This window comes from Citrus clementina, unplaced genomic scaffold (genome assembly GCF_000493195.1).
Source record: "Citrus clementina cultivar Clemenules unplaced genomic scaffold, Citrus_clementina_v1.0 scaffold_3, whole genome shotgun sequence".
In the NCBI taxonomy this organism is placed as follows: domain Eukaryota; kingdom Viridiplantae; phylum Streptophyta; class Magnoliopsida; order Sapindales; family Rutaceae; genus Citrus; species Citrus x clementina.
Genome location: NW_006262339.1, coordinates 30074351 through 30080562, shown reverse-complemented (window position 1 = coordinate 30080562; position 6212 = coordinate 30074351). Strand labels below are relative to the sequence as shown.

General features: G+C 36.2%; 1 non-coding gene across 1 annotated transcript; it reads left to right on the top strand.

The window, feature by feature from the left end:
- Positions 1–256: 256 nt before the first annotated feature.
- LOC112100431 lies at positions 257–363 on the top strand. Its single transcript, XR_002906803.1, has one exon. It is a non-coding gene; the product is annotated as a small nucleolar RNA R71 (small nucleolar RNA).
- The last annotated feature ends 5849 nt before the right edge of the window (positions 364–6212 follow it).

Here is a 6212-nt window from a genome sequence, read left to right as displayed (position 1 = left end):
TATAATTAAAATCCACCTCCTCGTGGGATCGACACTCGTCACCATTGATCTATACTACAATAGATTCGTGCACTTGCGAATTCAATAAATTTTGCACAACAGCCACTGATAATTATTATTCGCAATTCTCTCCAGAATTTCATAAGCTTTAGTGTAAGATTTGGAGAACAGGGCTCCATTTGCTGAAGCATCCACCATTAACCTTATACTTGGATTCAACCCATTGTAGAAAGTTTCCAACTGAATGCAACAAGGAATGCCATGATGAGGACACCTTCTGAGCAGTTCTTTGAATCATTCCCAAGCCTCGTACAAACTCTCATCTTCAAGTTAATGGAAGGAAGTAATCTCATTCCGTAACTTAGCATGTTTTTTCGGTGGGAAATATTTCATTAGGAATTTATCAGCCAACTCATTCTATGTAGTGATAGAATCATATGGTAACGAATTTAACCATGCTCTTGCTCAATGTCTTAAGGAATAAGAAAAAAGCCTCAGCCTTAAGGCATCTTGTGTTGCTCCAGCAATCTTAAAAGCATCACTCACTTCCAAGAACAATTGAAGATGGAGATGAGGATCTTCATTTGGCAATCCATTAAATTGACCAACTGTTTGCAACATTTGAAACATCACTGGCTTCAACTCAAAATTTGCAGCTTCTACTTCAGGTTGATTATCCCATGGTGTACAACTTAAGGAGTTAACACAGCATAATCTCTAATAGCTCTGTCTCTGTCATCAGCCATGTAAATAATATTGTTATTGCCTGGCTGTCTCTCGCATGTTCATTCTGCTCTTCTTGAATGTTGATTGGTTGTAAGGGCCCGTAAGGGTTCAAATTTCCCACATCCTGCAAATTATTCATGCTTGAAACAGTTTTTGAATTCCTTTGTTCTCTTCGCAGTCCCCTGACAGTCCTTTCAATCTCAATATCGAATTGGAATACCACAGATCTGTCTTTGCGCATGCACGTACTGATCTGCCAATAAATAGAATGAATTAAGTCAAATTTGGCGCTATCAAGATTTACTTCACACTTCAAAAATAAACAATCAATCCTTGGCAACGGCGCCAAAAACTTGTTGGTTAATTTTATAATCAAATGCTATTGATGTCAAGGTGCAAGTGTACACAATAAGTAATAAAGTGATGAATATTCAAGATCGTCTCCACAGGAATTGATGTCACTTGAAATGCTATAGCAATCACAATAGTGCAACTAAATTCAATCTGAAGTTAACAAATATAGAGTGGGTTCTATTGTAATTGATGATTGTGAGAGAATAAAGTAAAACAATACCGTAATGAATTAAACCAAATTAAATGTGTCTAAGATTCAATTGAAACTATGGTAGTTGAATGATTAAACTCTCCTTATGGGTTGACTACTTTTCATCATGTTAGCACCAGTTGTTATGGCAAGTGCTGCAGCACAGGGCAGAATTAATTTAAATCCTCAGCTATCGCTTATTGGAAGTCTCATACCCTTAAATCTATTAACAATGACCAGTTGTTAATCTACTTATGGTATGGCATTATGATCCTTTAGTCTCTCCACCCTACAAGGTAAGCACCTATGTCTAGTGTGTCACAAATCTTAACTTCAAGTATAGCCCTTATGGGATTCAAGATAACTTAATCCAGGAAACTTAAATTAAGACCAAGTAATACTCTAATAATATCCGCTAAGACATGTCATTTTGCGGCTTTATCTTGACTTGAACTATTAAATGAGTGGTCAACCAAAATAACAGTTATATTAATAATAGCTATTAAAGTAAAATGCTACAGCAATGACATAACAGCACATAAGAACAATAAAAAACCCATTGGATTGTTTGTCACTCAACTACAAGCAGATCTAGTTCATATTCTGAATAAGAAAAGCAAACATAAATATTTTGTTCACGGGATACATCAGAACAATCAAAGGAAGAAGATAAATATAAGTTGAGCACGGTGAAAGAAAAATCCAAGTAATTCTGCAAGATTCCTCAATGTTGCCGAAACGGCACTCTTCAATTCTGATCTTCTTCTCCTCTCTTCTCTAATTATTCTAATGATAATTTCCTTGCCACCTTTCTATGTTGTGCACGCCTCCCTTTTATACTGCAAACTAGGGTAAACCAAAGTCCATGGGCGTGCATGAGTTAAATTAGGAAACATGCAAATCGCGATTCTGCAGCTGACCCGCGCCTAAGTTTTCTCTCGCATTGCTCCCAGATTGCTACAGCACTGATTGCTCTAACATCCGCTACAACACTGTACTATTCCCGATTGTGCTTTACTTCTTTTGCAGTCATCTTCTCTCCTCCTCTTGCTCATCTAATGTCTCACTATCCCTCATGAATTAAGACTTTCTGAAAACCTACAATTATTCACCTGTTTTTAGCACCAATTACTTTGATTCAAAGAAAACTTATTAAGACTCAACTAAAATGAATGTTTATGCAAAATATAACCAAAATGTAATAAAAGCACCTTATTTGTTCTTTAAGTGATCTTAATTTAAGTCTAGAATTGATGTAATAACTCTCATTTCCTATAGTTATCAACCTAGCATTTTGTTTGACTTAAGATCGTGTTATTTTTTAGCTGTGGGCATATTCCTTTCATCTTGATGGGAGTGTGTGATATCACTTCTTTATTATTTTGTCTCAATTTACCATTCATTGGAGTGACTATTTTTATTGGGTTTAATTTTTTTGTGAGAGTGTCACTACTTCCAGTGAGATTTTGGGGTTTGACATGTCATTCTTAAAAGTGGTTGTGACAAAGTCTACTAGGTTGATTCATACGGATGGTTAATGTGGGAGTGATATTTTTTTAAACTGGAGATAATGATTATACTTTTATTTGATTGCTATCATTAGTCTAATTGAATAAACACGAGTGTTTAAAAAAAAAATCATTTTGGATTTGAATTTTGTTTTCGCTTTATTTGCTAGGGACTAGCAATAAGCTAGTTGGGGGGTGTGTTGAGTACTAGAAAGTGTATATTTATAAAGGAGAAAATCGTCATTTTACATTTCAAGTCTTACTAACACCCTTACTTTTATGTATTTAAGTCTCTTGTGATTTAATTATGTGTGTTTTATTTTAATTAAGTATTTTATGTATTTTAGGGGCATCATGGTTATTTCACAATGAACGAGATATCAGACAACAAAATGGACATCACTTTTGAACTCAGGAGAGTCAAAAACCTTCTGAGGAGCATAAAAGGAAAAATGGCACTATTCACATGTACAGTACTGTCTATGTTACTGTTCATGACACTGTTCACATATTCGGAACGACGATGTGGCATTGACCGATGAGGTATCACGATACTATTGGACTAAAATTCTTATGTACTGTTGATCAGTGACGTGGCAGCATGTTAGTGGACTAAAAATCGTGTGTATGGTACATGCATATACACAGAATTATTTACAACCAAACTGTGTCACTATTCAAGCCGCCTCACTGTTCATACCGCGTCACTATTCAAACCGCGTACTGTTGACCGATGACATGGCGCAATCCTGAGCGTCCAAATTATTTTTAATCTGATGGCCACGATTTACTCAATGTATCTATAAAAAGGGGGCTCCCCCTTAATTTGAGATCCCTGAATTCATTTTTGAGTTTCATTTTCTGTAATGCCTTCTCCATCTTGTATTTTCTACGTATTTTAATAAATTTTCATTTTACCCCTAGTTCAATTATGAGTAACTAATTTTCTTTCAAGCTTGGGTTGAAGGTGAAGTCTCAACATGTGTCATGGGCTTTATTTGGTAAATTTATTTTCTTGTCCTCTCTAATTATTATGGATTTTTGACTTTTCATCTATAAATAGTAATAATCTTGTCTAGATACCACACTGATTTAACCGGCTCCCTAGCACAAGGTTATTATTATTTGGCACGATAAACCCTTAGCACCATATTGATTAGAGTGTGGTTCATGAGGAGTGAAAACCCCCCTCATAATTTAATTGGCATTAATAAGGAATATTTAGTCCATGGTGCATGTTGATGCAGATATAGATACCCAAATGCTTTATTTCAATAGATTCCGCTTTAATTTATTCCTGCCATTCTAATTTAAATTTTAGGATATTCCAAATCATTTTCACCACAAATCCAACCACCCTTATGAAAATTAACTCTACACACAATTAAAATTCACCTCCTCGTGGATCGACACTCATCATCATTAATCTATTCTACAATAGATTCGTGCACTTACGAGTTCAGTAAAATTTGCACAACAACTATCATCCTCATCTCTCCTTTGTAGTTGATCTTCTACAAAGATAACATCTTTGCTGATGATAATCTTGTAGCCAGTAGGGTCCCACAGACAATACACCTTTACTCCATCAGCATACCCCAAGAAGATACACCTCTTAGATTTTGGATCTAACTTTGTTCTTTCTTGGGTATTGTACATCACGTACATAAGACATCCAAATGCATGTAGGTAGAAGTAATTAGCTGGCTTTCTAGTCCACATCTCCATCGCTATCTTCAGCCCAATTATTGTGGATGGCAACCGATTTACTATATAACAGGCAGTTTTTGTTGCTTATACCCAGAATAAATTGGGTAGACTCGCAGTTCTCAACATAGCTCTTATTCGTTCTGTAAGAGTCTTGTTCATCCGCTCTGCCACTCCATTTTGTTGAGGAGTGTATGCTACCGTGAACTACTTTTGAATACTTTCTTGCTTACAGAAAGTATGAAACTCGCCGTCTGTATACTCACCACCATTATTTGTCCTCAAGCACTTAATCCTTTTGTCGGATTCAAGTTCCACCCGCGCTTTGTATTCTTTAAACACTGGAAATACATCTGATTTTTTCTTAATTGGATACACCCAACATCTCCTAGAATAATCATTAATGAAATTCACCATACACTTTGCACCTCTTATGGATATGTCTGGTGATTCACAAACATCAGAGTGAACTAAGTATAGAATGCATTTACTTCTAGCAATAGATTTACTGAAGTTTAACCTATGTTGCTTACTTGTAATACAATGCTCGTAAAATGGTAAGCTTAACGATTTGAGCCCTGAAAGTAATTTTCGCTCAGAGAGAATCTTTAAACCTTATTCCGATATATGGCCAAGTTTAAGATGCCATATCATCATTAACTCTTCTCCATATAATGCAACACACGCATCAGCTTCCTACAATGTTTCCCCTTTAAGTATAAATAGATTAGCACCGATCTTTTCTACCTTCATCAATACAAGCGCGCCTTTAACAATCTTTGTAATTTCATTCTCCACATGAGTTTTGTACCCATGACTATCCATTTTTCCTAAAGACAATAGATTATTCCTCAAGCATTTGACATGTCATACCTCCCTAATTGTGCGAATACCATCAAACATTTTTATTTTGATAGTACCAATGCCAACGATCTCCAAGCCATGATCATCTCCCATATATACAGATCCTCCTAAGATAGGTTCATATGTGTGGAACCATTCTCTTTGAGAGGTCATATGTCAGGTAGCTCCTGAGTCTATAAGCCAGACGTCAGATAGTCGTTTTCTGCCTTCTAAAACAGTTGTTGCCTTACTGTAGAGAATTTCACCATCATCCGAGGTACTTGCTACACACCCTTGAGCATTTGATGAATCAGGTTCTTTACCCTCTTTTTTCTTCTGGTTACTCCAACACTCTTTCTTGACGTGCCCTTTCTTGCCACAATTGTACCATTTGACATTCTTCTTACTTCCTGATTTTGACCTACCATGATTGTGACTTCCACTGGAGCCAAATTCTGTTGATCTCTCTCTTGTTACCGATAGTGTTTCTGCTTATTGCGAACTTGCTTGTCTGTCTTCCTTATTTTTCTGCCTACTTTCTTCATTTAATACGGAAGCGGCAACATCGTCGAAAACTAAATTGTCCGCTGGATTATTGTTTGTAAGGTTGATAATGACTTGATCATACAAATCTAGTAGACTTTGAAGTAGGAGCCCTGCACGTACATTTTCCTCTATATTATGACCCAACATTGTGAGTTGTGAAAATAAAGTCTTTAAGGTGTTGATGTGGTCAGTCACTGATGTAGATTCCGTCATTCGAAGTATAGAGTCTCATTTTTAAGAAGTCTTGTTGTGCAGCGACTTGGCCTCGTAAAATTTTGTGGGAGTATCCAATATTTCCTTTACTGTCTTTTTCTCTACCACACTAGATAATACTCCAT